This window comes from Schistocerca nitens, chromosome 5, assembly GCF_023898315.1.
Source record: "Schistocerca nitens isolate TAMUIC-IGC-003100 chromosome 5, iqSchNite1.1, whole genome shotgun sequence".
Lineage (NCBI taxonomy): Eukaryota > Metazoa > Arthropoda > Insecta > Orthoptera > Acrididae > Schistocerca > Schistocerca nitens.
The window spans coordinates 306,117,417-306,138,602 of NC_064618.1; the positions used below are offsets into that span (position 1 = coordinate 306,117,417).

The following is a 21,186-nucleotide window of genomic DNA, read 5'->3' on the forward strand; positions in this document are numbered from 1 at the left end:
TATTGTGCATTGGTTGTAAAATTTCTTTTACCTTTAGAATTCCTTTTCTACAGCTTGCTATTGTGCATTGGTTATAGGATTTTTTCGTTATAATTCCTTTTCTACAAGTTGCTATTGTGTATTGATTATGGGATACACACAGATTTTAATGTGAAAATAAATTTTTGCCAACAAGACAAAACGTTATGAGCACCTGGTTAGTAGTGTGTTGGTCCGCCTTTGGAATGCAAGACTGCAGCGATTCTGCGTGGCATGGATTCGACGCGTCCCTGGTAGATTTCGAGAGGTTTGTGGCACTAGCTGTCTACGCACAGGACAGGTATATTAGTCCAGTCAAATGGTAATTCTTAGTGGAAAATATTACAGAAGCTTCGTTGATAAGCTCTCTATATCTTTTCAAGGGCGTTGAATCAGAACTTCGGCCCGGAAATAGGCCAAAAATGAAAAAAAAATCACGAAAAGGGGCTTTTTTCGGGTTCTCGCTTATAGCTCGGAAGCAAAGCAATTTTCTGCGTTGACTATGGAAATAAAGAAGATAAAATTTCTCCAAAAATAGGTCTCTGTAACTTTTTTCGACAGACCAACCGTATGGCAAAGCGTAGTGTCAGGCGCCACCACCAAAACACAACCCCTCATCTCTTAATATGCGATGATGTTCTTTCAAATAGCAATATGAAAGCTTTCGTCACTCCTACAATTTAAAGGCTTTAAAATAACTTATGCAAATGACATAATAATTATTCCTTATTTGGAATTAGGGAATAGTAATAACCATAAGTGGCAACGGCCTTGCCGCAGTGGCTACACCGGTTCCCGTGAGATCACCGAAGTTAAGCGCTGTAGGGCGTGGTCGCACTTGGATGGGTGACCATCCAGGCCGCCATGCGCTGTTGCCATTTTTCGGGGTGCACTTAGCCTCGTGATGCCAATTGAGGAGCTACTCGACCGAACAGTTGCGGCTTCGGTCAAGAATACCATCATAAAGACCGGGAGAGCGGTGTGCTGACCCCACGCCCCTCCAATCCGCATCCTCCACTGAGGATGACACGGCGGTCGGATGGACCCGGTAGGCCACTCGTGGCCGGAAAACGGAGTGAGTGAGAGTAATAATCATAACATTTTGTTATTAATTAATAGTCTTACAGAAATTTCAAAGCTGACTCTTGCTCTTCGCATTTCGATCTCACTTCTCTCCTCTGCACTTGATTCATTAGCAAAATGAGAGTATGTTACAGATAAGTAAGATAATAGATTACTAATTCCTTTTATAAATGTAATAAATTAGAGCTGAAACCAATGTACACCGTTTCTTTCGATAACGTGATGAGATTTCACAAAGGCAAATTAGAATAACAGCAAAGTGCAATATGGCTTACCTTCGCCTACATCAGTCCTCGTTTCCGTCCCCTGTTCCTTCTTCAATTGCAACACAGCTTCTTCTGAAACTTGCGAATCGAGGTCGCTGACATTCTCGCAAACAGTATCGCAGTTGACGCACAGCTTCAAGCAGTTTAGGCCTATTATTCGGCAGTTATAACAGTATCCATGACGACCAGTTTTGCCTTTGCATGCGATACATGTCAGAATAACATCAGGTGCGGCCGGCTGAAGAACAGTGGTTGGAACGAAGCGATCCTTGCACCTCGTCCAACCTCTAGATTTTTATTTTCGCCCAGCGACTGTTGTACCCCATGTGTCCACAGCATCAGCGAGGTGGATACAAGAGCGTAGTACGATACGAAGTGAGTTCATACTGGAAAGATGGGCAGTTTTATTTTGTTGCAAGACACATGAGGCCACGACTACGTGACTGCTTGCAGACGCCTCTTATCAGCCGCAGATGACGTTTTTACAACGTATATAGCTGACTATCGATCTCGCTGTCTGCGGACACAGATATGGCAGCATCCCTTCCACCTTTAGCTATCATATAGGGTCGAAAATGTCCATGTCAACAGCAAGATCGACGTACCAGTAGAAGGGAGCGGTCGGGCCAGCTACGTATTCAATGTACATCTGAACTTTGGCTGGAGTCTGTGGTTGCACTGTGCCCCCTGCTTGTGGCAGGGGCATCATCGGGGTGCTGGAGCTGGCTAATGCTGGTTAATATGGTAGGAGCTATAAAGGAGTGGTAAGGTACTGGGCTCACATTGATTCAGACAGCCTTTAAAACAAATTTATTAACAACAATTCTTAGCCGCGCGGTGTAGCCGTGTGGCCTAAGGCACCTTGCCACGGTTCGAACGGCTTACCCCGTCGGAGATTCCAGTCCTCCCTCGGGCATGGGTGAATGTGTGTTGTCCTTAAAGTAAGTTAGTTTAAGTTAGATTAAGTAGTGTGTAAGCCTAGGGACCGATGACCTCAGTAGTTTGGTCCCACAGGAACTTACCACAAATTAAAAAAAAAAATCTTACTCAACGGTTATTAGAAACACATTGTCCTAGAAATTTTATTTATTTCTTGTTTTAAAGGATAGCCGTTACAAGGCTTACTCTTAATTAATAATAATTACACTGACCCAATGACAAGGATAAAATACCGGTGATACAATAGTATCGAATTTGAACTCAAAGCAATTCTAACGTCAATTAAAAATTTCAACTCCAGCTCGATAACTACCTGCGATAACAAATTTAAAATCTCTAATGCTATCTTAAAAATGCACGTAGTAACCCTTAAACAAATTTATTATAACAATCTGACAGCAATTCAAACCTAAAAATAATATTCAGATAAATCCAGTTTAGCAAAAGCACACAACAACAAATTACAGCGGGACCCCCTTATCACAAGTTTTGTGCACACCAGTTTTTCTCGTGCCAGAATTTAAAATATGCTCATTTACTGTACAAGAGTACCGAAAAATTACAAAACAAGTTTAGGTGCAAAACTCCTGCCGATGAAAGCCAAAATAACAGGCGTTCAATTACAAAAGGTAATTATTTAACTCAAGTACAAATCTGCAGCATTACTATTCATCCGCTGATACAAAAAAATGGTTCAAATGGCTCTGAGCACTGTGGGACTTAACTTCTGAGATCAGCAGTCCCCTAGAACTTAGAACTGCTTAAACCTAACTAACCTAAGGACATCACACACATCCATGCCCGGGGCAGGATTCGAACCTGCGACCGTAGCGGTCGCATGGTTCCAGAATGTAGCGCCTAGAACCGTTCGGCCACTCCGACCGGCCATCCGCTGATACCTCAGTCGGTTTACAGAGCCGTAATCTTGCAATTTCATTGTATTTTACACTCAGTCTTGTGGACACTTTCTGACAGTACATTACACACATCATTAAATAGGCGTGATAAGACCTGAAACACAAATAATTTACCACTGGTCCCACACAAGCATACAAATAATGGCCCCTACCAGGGCAAACCCAATGACAACCTTGTAACATGAACAGTCAAAACAAACAAATGATCAGTCACGAAATAGTGGAGCTAATGGCGGCCCACAAGGGCAGACTCAAATACAATTTTGCGAGACGGACAACTAAAGCACACTGATGGGCAGTTACGCAGTAACAAAGTAACTAAGCTTCACGTGGAGTTATCCAATACTCGTGTGTAAATGCAACCAGGCCACGGCGACAGTGACGGCTGTACAGACCTCCAACCGTTGCTTTAACCAGCGATAACCTTCAGGCAAGACAGTATTGTGCAACCTAAGCGCTCTTGCATGCAAAAGGGGAGCTGCTTTCGAAATAACAGTTTTACAAACAATGTCTCTCAACTACAACTAGGCGGCGCTATCACTACAGGTGCGGCCACAACGTTTTGCGACAGATACACGGCTGCTCCAAGCACAGGATCCCACTCGCCACCTTCCTGGTGCCGCTGCTAACTCAAGGCTCCCATCGCTGCCCGTCACACGCCACCTCGCGGACCACATTCGCACCACAAGCCTCTGTGTCAAAAAGAATGTCCTCGATGGTGAGTGTTCATCGGAGGTGAGGGTATAATCTGGAGCGCCCCAGGGAAGTGTGGTAGGTCCGCTGTTGTTTTCTATCTACATAAATGATCTTTTGGATAGGGTGGATAGCAATGTGCGGCTGTTTGCTGATGATGCTGTGGTGTACGGAAAGGTGTCGTCGTTGAGTGACTGTAGGAGGATACAAGATGACTTGGACAGGATTTATGATTGGTGTAGAGAATGGCAGCTAACTCTAAATATAGATAAATGTAAATTAATGTAGATGAATAGGAAAAATAATCCCGTACTGTTTGAATACTCCATTAGTAGAGTAGCGCTTGACACAGTCACGTCGATTAAATATTTGGGCGTAACATTGCAGAGCGATATGAAGAGGGACAAGCATGTAATGGCAGTTGTGGGGAAGGCGGATAGTCGTCTTCGGTTCATTGGTAGAATTTTGGGAAGATGTGGTTCATCTGTAAAGGAGACCGCTTATAAAACACTAATACGACCTATTCTTGAGTACTGCTCGAGAGTTTGGGATCCCTATCAGGTCGGATTGAGGGAGGACATAGAAGCAATTCAGAGGCGGGCTGCTAGATTTGTTACTGGTAGGTTTGATCATCACGTGAGTGTTACGGAAATGCTTCAGGAGCTCGGGTGGGGATCTCTGGAGGAAAGGAGGCGTTCTTTTCGTGAATCGCTACTGAGGAAATTTAGAGAACCAGCATTTGAGGCTGACTGCAGTACAATTTTACTGCCGCCAACTTATATTTCGCGGAAAGACCACAAAGATAAGATAAAAGGGATTAGGGCTCGTACAGAGGCATATAGACAATCCCTCGTTCTGTTGGGGAGTGGAACAGGGAGAGAAGATGCTAGTTGTGGTACGAGGTACCCTCCGCCAAGCACCGTATGCTGGATTGCGGAGTATGTATGTAGATGTAGATGTAGATGAAGATGAAGATTCTACACAACCAGCGATTCCACCAGAGATGCACAAAGTCGAATAATGCGAAAACTTTGCGGAAGATGTAGAACCACTGCACACTGTTGTTACTGTGTCGAGTCCCTACTGGGAGTCTTTGATGCTGGAGACGTCCCATTCCACAATCATGTGATTGTCGGCCTGTCTCTATATGCAACTCCAGTTGTAGTGAGCTGGCTCTGAGGTCATTGGTGGTTGGCTCGAGGCAAATTCCGCTAGATATGTGCGCAGCTGCTTTGTATGCCATACCACGTGGCACCATTGATTTTCATGGTGAACACCTGTTGTCCCAAGGCTGCTCTGATGACGTCTGGTAGCCGTGCTGGAACTTTACCAAAGGAGAAAGCTCATAGCTCCGTGCCCAGTGAATAGCAGGGGCAATGATTGGGTTGACATGCATGTGTTGTAGCCAGCAGCAGATTCCAGATTGTCTAGTACAGGCAGCCATGCAACAGTTCTGCCACAATGCATCCCTTGTCTGGTGTGCTCTTTTAGGAGCCCAAAAACTGGGTCTGTACCTCGGTTTTAAGTGCAACTGAAATCGTTTTTCGCATCTGTACCTTGAAGGTGCGAGCGAGCTGCTTGGCTTCATCATTGGAGGCTGGATGGGATTGAGCTGTCGTCAGATGATGTCCTCAGAGTAAAAATCTTGGAACATGCTGGATGAGAACTGAGAACCATTGTCCAAACCAATTGTGCCTGAGGCCTCTTCAACGCCAAATATTTTCTGCAAGGCGCTTATTGTTTCCCTGGCTGTAGTATTTGGCACTCGAAAGATGTATGAGAATTTGGAGTATCCATCGATGGTGATGAGCCACACCACTTGCAGCCATGGGCCAGACTAGTCCACATGCACATACTTCCACAGGCATTGCAGCATACGCCAGGTATAGAACTAAAAATGGTTCAAATGGCTCTGAACACTATGGGACTTAACTGCTGAGGTCATCAGTCCCCTAGAACTTAGAACTACTTAAACCTAACTAACCTAAGGACATCACACACATCCATGCCCGAGGCAGGATTCGAACCTGCGACCGTAGCTGTCGCGCGGTTCCAGACTTTAGCGCCTAGAACTGCTCGGCCACTTCGGCCGGCAGGTATAGAACTGTTGTGGGGGTGCTGACTAGGTTGACGTGAAAGTTGCATGAGAGTGTACCATACTTTCTGTTGTGTCTAGGAATCCTGCATACTCGATTCGCTTGACAAACAATCAAACTACTTTTATTAATGAGTTTTATTACAAGACATGGTCATCCACAAGTGTGAGTACACAGATGTGTCACAAATAAAGGGCGACATACAAAATATTCAGTCTTCTTCAGAATAGGCAAACACAAGTAACACCTCTGGTCCTAGCGACCGCTTCCAACAAAAATCTGTCAACTGAACTGCAGTGATTGCTGATCTCTAACTGTGCGACATAGAGATTGCTAATGAAGAGGCTATTATGCATCGGCTAACGAAGCGGCTAACGTTGAAGCTGCTATCCAAGTGGGCTGCCACCAGTCGGGCGTGGCACTTATGTCATCTTCATCTAGGCATCGCTGCTGTCGCCTTGTCGTCCTGGAGGGAGGTCGGTCAGCTTGAGATTGGCTGACCTCTTCTCACAGCCTTCTCTTCTCTGTCATTCCCGGTTGGCGTACCGGCACTGACTTTATGCCTTAACACTCTCTATGTCGTGGCTGATGCTGGAGCAGTAGGCACGTCGTCTTGCATCTTAAAGCATGTCATCTTGCAGTGTCAGCATGTGGGAGATTTATACCATGCGAATCCTATTTCTGAGAGAAAATTGTGTGCAGAGTTCTGTAAAAGAGTGGGGTGGGGAGTGTTCAGGTCAACCTTGGCGAATATATTTCATAATTTGGTTTAGAAGAGGATCCATAGCCATGTCCTTTGCCATTACAGCTGCTGTGAGGAGAAAATCTTGTAAGTGGCTTTGCAAGATGTCATCAATTTGGAAACACAATGTTAGCTGAGAGTCAAATGTGGAGTCTGGTCCCATAGGTAGTCTGAATAGGGGACCAGACTTATCATGTTGTGCTGTCGGCTGATTTTGAATTGTGTGACTATAATGGTCCGCGCAGAGGCCTCAGTGTTGGAGGCGTTGGAGCATTTCTGTGTTTTTTTTTTTTTTTGTTTTTTTTTTTTTGTTTTTCAGAAACCAGCTCTTAGAGTCGAATAAGTAAATCATAGTTTGTGGTCAGTAATAAGGTGAAATATATTTCATTTCTGAACGCCAAATATGGATTTATGGATTTATGCTTCGATTTATGAATACTTTGCTGATCTGAAATTAGCATTTTAGACATGTATGCTATGGGTTGTTCATGCCCATCAGTGTTTTTTTGAGAAAGGACAGGCCCTATGCCGTATTGAGAAGTGGTGATGGTCAGAGCAATGTATTTTGATGGTCATAGGTAGCCAGACAAGGAGTGGACTTTAGATATTGCAGTTGCTATACTAGACAGTGTAATGAAGATTCTTTACATATTACTTCAAGTTTTATAGAGGCTCCTGACGCTGCTGTAACGATTCATAATTCGGCCTTTCTTGCCAAAATTATTAAGAGGTCTGGTGATCTGGCCAGTATTTGGTATCAAATTGACATAGTACTTGATTTTGCCAATAAATAACTGCAGGTCTTTGAATTTGATAAGCACTTTCATTTTTTACTGTGGCTTTCAAATACTACTGTCTTGCTGTTGAAAAAATTCATACTTTTGCAAATTGCATTTTAATCCATCTTGTCGTAATGGCCGAAACGGTAGACGAAACTTAACAAGATGTTGCTCTATTCTAGCGCCACTTACTAATACATCGTCCATATATTTATTGTGTCTGGAAACTTTGGCTCAGTTGCTCCAAAACTGTTGGAAAAGTGGTGATGCACTTGCAATTCCGAAGGAACGCCTGCTATTTGGGCATCTGTTACATTAGATGTTAACCACAAATTGGCATGATTGTTCTTCGTGTGGCAGTTGCAGATATGCTTCGGTTAAACCAATAATTAGAACACTGGTCCCCTGATAGCTTTGACATGAGCTCTTGTGGCCTTGAAATGGTCTGATTAGTCATGTATGATTGCTTTAAAATCGCCACAGACATGGAAGGAACCATTCGGTTTGTTAAGCTACCAATGGTACTGCCCATTGATTTCACGTGATGGGTGTGAGGATTTCTTGTTGCACCAAGCGATCTAATTGCATCTTGAGGTTACACCGCAATGGCCGGCCGAAGTGGCCGTGCGGTTAAAGGCGCTGCAGTCTGGAACCGCAAGACCGCTACGGTCGCAGGTTCGAATCCTGCCTCGGGCATGGATGTTTGTGATGTCCTTAGGTTAGTTAGGTTTAACTAGTTCTAAGTTCTAGGGGACTAATGACCTCAGCAGTTGAGTCCCATAGTGCTCAGAGCCATTTGAGCCATACACCGCAATGCTACTGGCACTGGCCTAGTTCTAAAGCAGCGAGGACGTGCAGAAGAGTTGGTGATTTGATATATTTAATTTGTTGAATTTACTGGTGACAAAGTCAGATCTACTTTCATGACAATGATTTTCGAACGACGTGAACTCTTCCTCTTATAAGGCAAACCTGGCTAGCTTCCACATTCCTGTCGCACATATTATTCTCAGCTTCTGACCATTGTGTTGTGTGACGGATCAATTGTTTACTTTTCTCAATAACTACTATTTTATTCGCGAATCAAAAACGGCTCTGAGCACTATGGGACTCAACATCTTAGGTCATAAGTCCCCTAGAACTTAGAACTACTTAAACCTAACTGAGGACATCACACACACCCATGCCCGAGGCAGGATTCGAACCTGCGACCGTAGCAGCCCCGCGGTTCCGGACTGCAGCGCCAGAACCGCACGGCCACCGCGGCCGGCATTCGCGAATCACTCATTGTCATTTTGGCAAGCAGTAGGTGAGTAACCAGCATCTGGCATGTGCCTGTCAATCTGCCTGAAGGGAACGCTCATTATTTTAATACTGCTCAGATGAAGAAAAGGACTAAAATCCTTTGGTAAGTTTCCATTCCAGTTGTTCAGTGTCAAAAATACAGTGGGTTACGGGCATTCAAACAATATTCCAACAGAATACGCAATTTATTTTTGTGTTAATTGTTAACTTTTTCTGATGCGAAGAAGCATCAACATTTATGAGTAACGGCCACACTTCCCTTCTTGACAAGTTTAATTGATCTTCCTCTGCAAAACACAGTATAATTTGCACAAAATCATCTTGCAGCAGCTATTGCAACACAATTCTGAAATGGAGTGTCTCATTAAACAAATCACTGGCGACCAGAGAGCTCAATATCTTACGAAAAACCTCAATCTGTCGGTTTGCAGTAACATAAGAGAAGAAATTTGATGTTTATTTTCGTACTGGGAAACTCTTGTTTCACTAGCTGTCGATAACTCTTAAAAAAATACAGTCACTGGAGTGAAAAAAATAAAATAGGAAGTATAACATTTGATATATCGCCATAGATAAGAAATTTTCGTGTGTTTTCGAATTGGCAAAATACTCTCCTCCTTGTGTGCTATCATTCGGCAAAACGTCGTTTCGATGTCTCCAGTGGTTTAGGAGATATGAGGGATGTTGTGAATATTTCATTCTCCAAGCGTGAGATCGGGAGTGAACGCGGTACATAGGATCCATTTTCTGGAGATCGGAGACAGATAGAGACCTCCCCCGCAAGTCAAAAGAAAAATTCAACATGTTAGCTTAATTTCATACCCAGCAACATAAGGTTTAATACGCACCAAAAGCAAAATCATAGCGACCCCTATTTTACATTGCAAATTTTTCGCACTTTGCGTAGTGTTTCACTAAAATGTGTATATCACAAAAAAGTATGACCATTAGCGAGATGATGGGCACTTCGCTACGAATCTGACATATAGCGCTACAAGCAAGGCAAAAATAAAATATTTGTAATGAATAGTTTCTGTAAAATCGTTTGAGAAAGTTTACAGGGTACGCGCGCTTCGGTTCTGTCAGCGCAGAGCGCCACCAACTGGCGCGTGCTGTATATGTGTACTCGTCTCAATAAGCGCCGCTGGACTGCGCGGCGCCTGCGGAACGTGCGCGTCTCGCTGTAGTGTCGTGTCTCGTCACACGTGTTATACGCGTCTCAGTTTGCGCTTAGAACCAATTATCTATCTCTTGCAATTCTTAACTCGCGGGTTGAATGAGACGAAGTAACTTACGCAGAAGATACACTATGTGATCAAAAGTATCCGGTCACCTGGCTGAAAACGACTTACAAAGTTCGTGGCGCACCCCCCCCCCCCCCCCATCGGTAATGCTGGAATTCAATATGGTATTGGCCCACCCTTAGCCTTGATGACAGCTTTCACTCTCGCGGGCATACGTTCAATCAGGTGCTGGAAGGTTTCTTGGGAAATGGCAGCCCATTCTTCACGGAGTGTTGCACTGAGGAGGCGTGGCACGAAGTCGGCGTTCCAAAACATCCCAAAGATGTTCTATAGGATTCAGGTCAGGACTCTGTGCAGGACAGTCCATTACAGGGATGTTATTGTTGTGTAAGCATTCTGCCACAGGCAGTGCATTATGAATGTGTGCTCGATCGTGCTGAAAGATGCAATCGCCATCCCCGAATTGCTCTTGAACAGTGGGAAGCAAGAAGGTGCTTAAAACATCAATGTAGGCCTCTGCTGTGATAGTGCCACGCAAAACAACAAGGGGTGCAAGCCCCCTCCATGAAGCACCACACCAGAACACCACCGCCTCCGAATTTTACTGTTGGCACTACACACGCTGGCAGATGACGTTCACCGGGCATTCGCTATACCCACACCCTGTCATCGGATCGCCACATTGTGTACCGTGCTTCGTCACTCTACATAATGTTTTCGCACTGTTCAGTTGTCCAATATTTGCCCTCCTTACACCAAGTAAGGCGTCATTTGCCATTACCAGCGTGATGTGTAGCTTACCAGCAGCCGCTCGACCGAGAAATCCAAGTTTTCTCACCCACGCCTAACTGTCATAGTACTTGCAGTGGATTCTGATGCTGTTTGGAATTCCTGTATGATGGCTTGGATAGATGTCTGCCTACTACACACTACGACCCCTTCAACTGTCGGCGGTCTCTGTCAGTCAACAGACGAAGTCGGCCTGCACGCTTTTGTGCTGTACATGTCCCTTCACGTTTCCACTTCACTATCACATCGTAAACAGTGGACCTAGGGATGTTTAGGAGTGTGGAAATCTCGCGTACAGACGTATGACACAAGTGACACCCAGTCACCTGACCACGTTCGAAGTCCGTGAGTTCCGCGGAGCACCCTATTCTGCGCTCTCACAATGTCTAATGACTACTGAGGTCGCTGATATGGATTACCTGGCAGTAGGTGGCAGCACAATGCAACTAATATGAAAAAGTATGTTTTTGGGGCTGTCCGGATGCTTTTGCTCACATAGTGTATAATGCTGTGCACCAAACATACATTATCAGCAATTTCTTACTCAAATTGATGTCCATGTTTCATAACAGTAGACTCCTCCTACTCTGGAATGCCCTCTTTGCCTGCGCTAGTTCGCTTCTCGTGTTCTCCTTGCTTTGTTCGTCATGGGCAACTTTGCTTCCAAGGTAGCAGAATTCCTTAACTTCATCTACTTCGTGAGCACCTTCTCTGATGTTAAGTTCGCTCGCTATTCTCATTTATGCAACACCTTATTCCATTTGCATTTCTTCGTTTTACCCTCAGTCCATATTCTGTACCCATTAGGCTATTCATCCCGTCCAACAGATCCTGCAACTGTTCTTTACATTTACTTAGGATAGCGATGTCATTAGCGAACCTTATCATTGATATCCTTTCACCATAAATTTTAATCCCACTCTTGACCTACTATTGCCTTCATTGCTTTTTCGATGTATAGGCTGAACAGTAGGGACGAAAGAATACATCCCTGTCTTACCCCCTTTCCAATCCGAGCACTTCGTTTTTGATCTTCCATCTTATTTTTCCCTCTGGTTCTTGCACATAACGCACATATTGTCTAGATTCCTCCTATTTTTCTCAGCGTTTTGAACATCTCTCATCAAATTACATTGTCGAAGCTTTTTCTAGGTCGGCGAATCCTGTGAGCGTGTCTTGATCGTTCTTCATCCCTGCTCCCATAATCAAGTGCAACGTGAGGACTGCCTCTCTGGTGCCTACCCTAAATCCAAACTGATCGTCATCTAACTGATCCTCAGTTTTCTCTTCCATTATTTTGTATATTATTAAAGTAGGTATAGAAAATGGTTTCACTGAAGCAGAAACATGAAAAATCGGGAAGGCGGTTTTTCAGGAGGTTGGAAAGGAATCTTGGGTTAGTGGAGAGCCGATGTTGAAAAAGTATATCTCACTCTCCTACTACCGTCAAGTGTCAGATAAAATTGCTAATGCGTTGCGCAGACTCAACGTTACATTGGGTTTCCGGACAAACAATACATTGGACAAAATACTGCGACACAGCTTGGAGCCAGCAGAGCAGAGGTCTACAAGATCAACTGTGGCTATTGTGCGAAACATTGCACTGGGCAGACTGGGAGGGATTCTCAGGTCAGATATCGTGAGCATGGATACGCTACTAATGGTAGTGTATTAGGGGACCATCTAAGAGAACTGTGGCGCACTTGTTTCAAGAGAAATTAAAAGTTTCAGGTGGCTCCTTTTACATGTTGACATTTTCATCAATGTAATGAAAAATGACAAAACATAAAAATTGTTTCCGCTGATTTCATTTCTTAAACTTTGACGCATCATACGAGGTAGAGGGCGCGCAGCTTATGTACTCTGTGCTTTCATTATGGCTCCGTAGTGAGTCAGTCTCACTTCATGTTTTGGTGTCGGCTGATTTACGTCACTTACTGTATTCGACAACAAATGTTTGTCAGTTTTGTATGGACGTCATTATGCGTCCAATTTAACTTTGTTTTTAAGATATGGCATTTATTTCCTTTCGTTTAGTTGCCCTACTCATTTCCAACAAATTGAAATGCAATGTCACTGTATGTACTATTATTTGTATTGCTTTTTCGTATTTTTTACTATGCGCTCTGATGATGGGCTTTGCTCGAAACGCGTCAGCACAAGAAAGGATTTACCACCATGTGGATCTCCTTCATTTCAGCAGCCTACCAACATTTTTAGAATCATATTTGTATTGACTGTATATTTCTGTTATATCCTGTATTAACGGGAAACCGTGTGGCCACTTTTCTCTGCCACAATGTGGCTGCCTGTCGCGGCAATATGAGGGCTCTGTAGCTACTCACTTAACCACTTTTCCTCCAATGCTTGCGTGTTTGCAACGCATAGGAAGAGCGGCGTTGTGTACCAGAGAGCCACGGCTATCAACAGATTCTCACCGAAATTTATACATTTCAGCGTGAATGAGAACGGTAGAACTTTTCGGGCGAAAAAAAGTTAGTGTACTCGGTTGAATGAGAAAATAGCGCTTGCTGTCACTGGGATTTCGTGATTTCTAAGCCAGTAGAAAATCGGATGTGCAGCTCGCTGAAATAGTGTATACCGTATGATTCAGCAATGCTGTTCACCTCCCATACTTCCGCATCATAGATGAATTCATTACATTTGAATCTACGTCTACACCATGGAAGCCACCAAACGATGTGTGACAAAGGATACTTTGGTACCACAATCTAATCCCTCCTTACCCTGCTCCATTTGCGAATGGCGTGTGGTAAGAAAGATTGTGATTAAACCACTCCATTACCTCTAACTGTTTGGAGTTTTTCACTGTGCTTATTTCCGAGACGTGTGTGAGAGTAAGTAATATGTTTCTCCACTCGTCCCTGAACGTCGTCTCTCGATATTTTATTAGTAAACCTCTCCTTGATGCTCAACGGTTCTCTCGTTGCATCTGTCACTGGAAGTTGTTGATCAATTCCGTAATATTCTCGGGGCGACTATTCGATCCCTTGGATCTTGTCTGTCTCGTCTGTTAATCTAACCTGGTAAGGATCCCAGACTGATGAGCAGTACTCAAGAAACGGTCGAACAAGTTTTTTGTAAGCCACGTCTTCCTTGGATGAACTACATTTCCTAAGATTCTATCTATGAATCTCAGCCCTGGCCTCTTTACTATTTGTTTTATGTCGTCCTGCCACTTCGGGTCGCTTCGGATGGTTACTCTTAGGTAATATACGGTAGTCACTGTTTCCAGCGTTGTCGCAGATGTAATTGAACGAAAGTTGATGTCTTGTCCCATACATACTCAATTCCTTCCTTACTTGTATTTAAGTTCAGGATCAACTGCCAGGGCCTGTACGATTCGTCAATCCGCTGTAGGTCATTTTGCAAAACGATACCGTCTCCGGCGTTGCTACTTCCTTATTGGCAACTGCGTCCTCTGTGATCAGTCTTAAAGTTGATTCCGACGCTTTCTAGTAGGTCGTATATGTATATTGCAAATAGTAACGGTCGTATCCCACTTCGTCGAGTTACTCCTGAAATTACCTTTACAACTGCCGATTTTGTTTCGTTAAGAGCGACATATCGAGATCTGTAAGCAAGGAAGTCTTGAATCCAATCACGAGTCTCATCCGACACTCGGTAAACTCGTATTATTTCCCTAAACGACTGCGCGAAACTGTATCAAATGTCTTTCTGAGGTTGAGGAACACGGTATCAGCCTGAGCTCTATATCTCAAGGACAAACAGAACGAGCTGTGTCTCGCAACATCTCTGTGGCATCCATGTTGATTCTAACAGAGGAGATTTCCATTCTCCAACTACGTCATAATACGTGATTATAAAATATGTTCCTTAATTCTACAACAGATTCATGTCAGCGATAGAGCCCAAACGTGCATCTGCCCTACGACCCTTCTTGAAAACGGAAATAACCTGCGCCTGCTGCCAGGCGCTATGTTACTGCAGCGACCTACGATAAACTCCTGCTAAGTGGAGAGAAAGTTGTTTCGCATAATCTCTAAGGAATCTTACAGGTATCCCAAATCAGTTATTCCAATATCTACCGTTTCGGTGCTCTTCTGGTGACTGAAAGGAAGGACCGTAATACGATCTTCCGCGGCGAAACAGTTAGGAAGAGCAAATTCAGTATTTCGCCCACCTCTTTGTCAATTTCCGTCTCGATACCATTCCAGTCACCGAGCGACTGAATAGACGATTTCAACCTGCTTGTTGATTTTACATAAGACCAAAACTTCTTGGGGTTTCTAGTCAGATCGATTGGAAATAATTTAGTTTCAAATTGATACACCGTTTTTCTCATTGCTCTCCTTATGCTCATTTTCGCTTCGTTCAGCTTTTGTTTGTCAGCTTGGCTCTGACTTCGCTTAAATGTATGATAAAGCTCTCTTTGCTTCCGTGTATTGGCGACTTCCTTTACGCAAACGTGACGAGGTCAGAATTACCAACTGCATAAACCCGATAAACCAGAATCAGTTTGAAAAGAATTAACAGAACAGAGCAACAAATAAATTAATAAAGTCATATTTTTAAAAAGTTCTTACAATAAATCAGGTAGAAAAACATAATCACAATGCATCTATGAGAGACTTTATTATGCGACCTTTAAGGACTGAGCAAAGATAGAACGAAAGATCACGACGGAGATGAAGTGGCCCTTGGCGGAATAAAATAAGATGAACAACAACGAAAAAAAGTTTAAAATGTAAAACTGCGAGAGTAATTCAGTAAGTTGACGCAAAGGAAATATAATTAACTGATTAAGTTAAAGCAATTCATTCTACGACGAAAGTGTCGAGACACAGCGCTTCTAATGAAAAAATGAATGCTGCAGTGTACTCCAGATTACGGTTCGGCGATCTGAGGAAAATATCCCTCTGCAGCTGTTCTAATCCAAAGATAATCACATGTTTATTCGCCAAGGCCGTTAATCACACTACTAGTGACACGTTATTAGCAAACTTTAAAGATTCTGCTTGCGCCACACATCCCCGGCGTCGTTTCGAACGGCTGTCTGGCTGAGTGTAATTGCATTACGCGATCGGTTTCACAGACGAAGGCAATGAGATTTATTTCTCTGGAGAGATAGTTGTCGCAACAGACTGTAATCATCGCCAGGACAGTATCCTCATGTTTCCACAGAGATCGGAGCACAGATGAGTTTCTTTATCCATTCCTACGAGATTAACTTTTGGTTGTATTCCAAAAGCAGTAAGCAGGCAATACAAACTCACTAATGCAAACATAGTTCATGTATCAGTTCTCCCATTAATTCAAGGGATTGTAAGTAAGTACGCCATATGTGCTAATTTTCCAAATCAGATTAATCTACGTAAAAAACAAAATCGCGGATACACCTTTCTGCTTAACATATCACGAGTTACAAACGTAGAAAAACAAAATGTGGCGTGTGACTGTTCTACTGCCCGCGAAATATACCGGCAAGTTTTCACAGACTATCCAATCAATTTGCAGAACGTGTGCCACATTCCTTCCCTTAAGTTCAGTCGGACTTTTGGTCTAATCTCATAAAAATATAATTTAAGGTTTAAAATCATTAGGTATTAAATTACAGGGTAGAGCTGAACAAGTATTGATATGATCCCACGAGATCTGTCGACCTGGGAACTTGTCATGCAGCAAACTTACTGTCTCGACACCAAATTAGAGTGTGGCACCGTCATAGCACAGATCTTTAGTATTCATTCCAAACATCTATAAACACATCTAAAAAAGTTTTGCATCACCTCAGTTACGAGAGTTCCGTAATCTGTATAGAAAATTGGAATACAGATTAACATAAACATCATTTCCACCTTTTTTATTGCTCATGAAAACCACACATTGCATGTCGTGCCACCATACAGCGAGACCTTTGGAGTTGGTCGTCCAGATCGTTGTAGACACCGGTACCTCTAATACCCAGTAGCACGTTCTCTTGCGTTGATGTATGCCTATATCCGTCGTGTCATACTATCCACAAGTTCATCAAGGCACTGTTGGTCCAGATTGTCCCACTTCTCACCGGCGATTCGGCATAGGTCCCTCAGAGTGATTGGTGGATCATGTCATCCATAAACAGTCCTTTTCAATCCATCCCAGGCATGCGCGATAGGGTTCATGTCTGGAGAACATGCTGGCCACTCTAATCGAGCGATGTCGTTATGCTGAAGGAAGTCATTCACAAGATGTGCAAGATGGCGGCGCGAATTGTAATCCATCAGTCGGAGGATGGCATTCATGTTTCGTACAGCCATTACGGCGGTCTCCATGACCACCAGCGGCGTACGTCTGCCCCACATAATGCCACTCCAAAACAACAGGGAACTGCACTCGCTGGACAGTGTGTCTAAGGCTTTCAGCCTGACCGGGTTGTCTCCAAACACGTCTCCGATGATTGTCTGGTTGAAGGCATATGCGACAATCATCGGTGAAGAGAACGTGATGCCAATGCTGAGCGGTCCATTCTGCATGTTGTTGGGCCCATCTGTACCGCGCTGCGTGGTGTGGTGGTTGCAAAGATGGCCCTCTACATGGATGTCGGGAACGAGGTTGCGCGTCATGCAGCCTATTGCGCACAGTTTGAGTCGTAACACAACGTCCTGTGACTGCACGAAAAGTATTATTCGACACGGTGTCGTTGCTGTCGAGGCTCCTCCGAGCCATAATCCGTAGGTAGCGGTCATCCACTGCAGTATTAGCCCTTGGGCGGCCTGAGCGACGCATGTCATCGATAGTTCCTGTCTCTCTGTATCTCCTCCATGTCCGAACAACATCGAGGCGCCTGGACACTTCCCTTGTTGAGAGCCCTTCCTGGCACATAGCAACAATGCGGACGCGATCTAACTGCAGTATTGACCGTCTAGGCATGGTTAAACTACAGACAACACGAGCCGTCTACCTCCTTCCTCGGTAAGGACCCCCTCCGTCTAACAGGCGCTGCTCATGCAAGGTTGTTAACATCCTCGGGCGGGTTTAGTGACATCTTGTAAGTAGGCTGTTTATGTTTTCTTATTGGCAACGTTACGTAGCGCTCTGTATGAAAATCACTGGCTGTGCTGTGTGCAGTCTGTGGCTAGTTTCCATTGTTGTCTGCCATTGTAGTGTTGGGCAGTTGGCTGTTAACAGCGCGTAGCGTTGCGCAGTTGGAGGTGAGCCGCCAGCAGTGGTGGATGTGGGGAGAGAGATGGCGGAGTTTTGAAATTTGTAAGACTGGATGTCATGAACTGCTATATATATTATGACTATTAAGGTAAATACATTGTTTGTTCTCTATTAAAATCTTTCATTTGCTAACTATGCCTACCAGTAGTTAGTGCCTTCCGTAGTTTGAATCTTTTATTTAGCTGGCAGTAGTGGCGCTCGCTGTATTGCAGTAGTTCGAGTAACGAAGATTTTTGGTGAGGTAAGTGATTTGTGAAAGGTATAGGTTAATGTTAGTCAGGGCCATTCTTTTGTAGGGATTATTGAAAGGCAGATTGCGTTGCGCTAAAAAAATATTGTGTGTCAGTAATTGTTCAATGGGGACGTTTCAATCTCTGAACAGTCAAAGGGACTGTGTCTGTGATACAATATCCACAGTCAACGTGTATCTTCAGGAGTTCTTGGAACCGGGTTGATGCAAAACTTTTTTTGATGTCTGTAGCTACAAAAACTGAAAAGTCATTTCAGAGTAATTTACGCATTTTTTTGGCGCGTTCTAGTATTGTAATTCACAACATTAGTAGCCAAGATCGCTTTATGTGAAACAGCTTATTTCATAATCAGTTTCGACTGTGACTTCCATCTTCACACATCTCCCATAATTAGAAATACATATCAGTGTCATAGACATATTGAGAATGTTCTTACTATGTAGACTACAATGATGTGTAGTTATAGTTCTGTAGGTGAAAGCTGGTTAGTGTCGAAACTGGTCATGAAATAAATTATTTCATTTTAAGCGATCTTGGCTTCTTATATGATACATTACATCATTTCAAGGTAACAAGCCTCATGTTTAGTGAGAAGATATTCTTTCCCTTCCTCAAAAGAAAGCATGTGACGATGTCCCCTCCGCTTCTAACCCAAAAACCCTTTCTATGTCTTCATTTTTATTGCGTGGATGACTCGAAAGGTATCAGTTCCCAATATGAGGCCATTCTGCTTATTCAAAAATGTTTAAATGGGAATCTACCTTGTAAGTGAATGATTTTTCGAACAAACCTACGATCCGCTCCTCAGTTCAGTATAGGATGCTGAGAAATCTTGTGCAAATATATTAGGCCATCTTAATACTATGTCAGTTATTCTTAATTTCTGTTCCGTTTTAAGTGTGAAAGCCAATGGCCTTGGCGCACTGGTAATAACGGTTCCTGTCAGATCACCAAAGTTGTGCGCCGTCGGACTTGGCTAGCACTTGGATGGGTGACGGTCCATGTCAGCAGAGCGCTTTGGCAAGCTGGCAGCACTCAGCCCTTGTGAGGCGAACTGAGGAGCTACTTGACTGAGAAGTAGCCGCTCCGGTCACGAAAACTGACAACTGTGTGCTGATCACATGCGCCTGCCCCCTCCCGCCCCCCACCCGCATCCAATGACGCCTATAGGCGCTGGGTCGGTTCCTTGGGCCTTCCGAGGGCTCTTCGGACGGAGAGAGGTTAGGTGTAGAAAAGAGATACTAGCGGCCCATGCCCTGTTCAAATAGAGGGCTTTACAATGACGTATTGAGACATTTCAAAGTGGGAACCACTCATCAACAACCGCAAAATGGTGCAAGCGTTAGCCACATACTACGCTAACTTGTGGAATATTGCCAGTGAACAAGAGCTACCACCATACCATCTGCAGAAAACCCAGGCAATAGCAATGGAGGAGTACTCACGACAAGTGCAGTTTGTTCAATGGTACAACTGTTGCTTTCTCCAGTCACAATTACCGACTTTGGTGTTATTTATCGGTGAATATACGAACTTTTGTGACGGCATTGAGAATCTGCACAACTTCGATATTTGGACAGACAGAATACTGGGTGCATGCGTTGTTAGAAGTAGCCAAACACAGTTCCAGTGTGAAGTTAAGGTCTGTGATATTTCGTAATCTGATCACTTTGCCCTATCTCTTGCCAACCAGACTAACGAGACCGATCTGCCTCTTTTTCTCAGGGATGTTTATACTACCATACTGGACGAGGACATCAACAAAAGCAAAACGAGGATAATGGAAGGTAGTCGAATTAAGTCGAGTGATGCTGAGGGAATTTGTTTAGGAAATGAGACACTTAAAGTGGTAAAGGAGTTTTGCTATTTGGGGAGTAAAATAACTGATGATGGTCGAAGTAGAGAGGATATAAAATGTAGACTGGCAATGGCAAGGAAAGCGTTTCTGAAGAAGAGAAATTTGTTAACATCAAATATAGATTTAAGAGTTAGGAAGTCGTTTCTGAAAGTATTTGTATGGAGTGTAGCCATGTATGGAAGTGAAACATGGACGATAAATAGTTTGGACAAGAAGAGAATAGAAGCTTTCGAAATGTGGTGCTACAGAAGAATGCTGAAGATTAGATGGGTAGACCACATAACTAATGATGAAGTATTGAATAGAATTGGGGAGAAGAGGAGTATGTGGCACAACTTGACAAAAAGAAGGACCGGTTAGTAGGACATGTTCTGAGGCATCAAGGGATCACAAATTTAGCATTGGAGGGCAGAGTGGAGGGTAAAAATCGTAGAGGGAGACCAAGAGATGAATACACTAAGCAGATTCAGAAGGATGTAGGTTGCAGTAGGTACTGGGAGATGAAGAAGCTTGCACAGGATAGAATAGCATGGAGAGCTGCATCAAACCAGTCTCAGGACTGAAGACCATAACAACAACAATTGGACGCGGCGTCAATACAGGTCCGTCAGGTAATGCGAACAACAGACAACTGAATTCTTCTAGCTCACTGTACTACAAACGTGCGGCACCACCTGGACGCAGCATGCTCTAAAGCAGAGAGAAATGTCTGTCCTGTGGCTAGCGCGAACTGTCAGATATTACACCTCAAGATTAGTTTTCGCGGAGTTCCGTGAAGACTATGAGCTATAGTAATCCTGTAACAACACAAGATGAACTTATCAATTGAATCCCCGCTATGATGGAAATTCTGAGAGCGCACCTGGAGATATTTCAGTATCTACAATGTCGAAGTAGATTCATGAGTCAAGCTTTAGATCAAAACTTTGAACCTCTTTTGTAATTTACTGCACTGTGTGATAATGTTATCTGCTTTCTTTTGTGGAATACATATCCACCATAATCATTGCCCTGTTCT

General features: G+C 43.7%; 1 pseudogene; it reads left to right on the forward strand.

Moving 5' to 3' along the window:
- Positions 1–779: 779 nt before the first annotated feature.
- On the forward strand, positions 780–896 carry LOC126261133 (5S ribosomal RNA; annotated as a pseudogene).
- Positions 897–21,186: the final 20,290 nt, after the last annotated feature.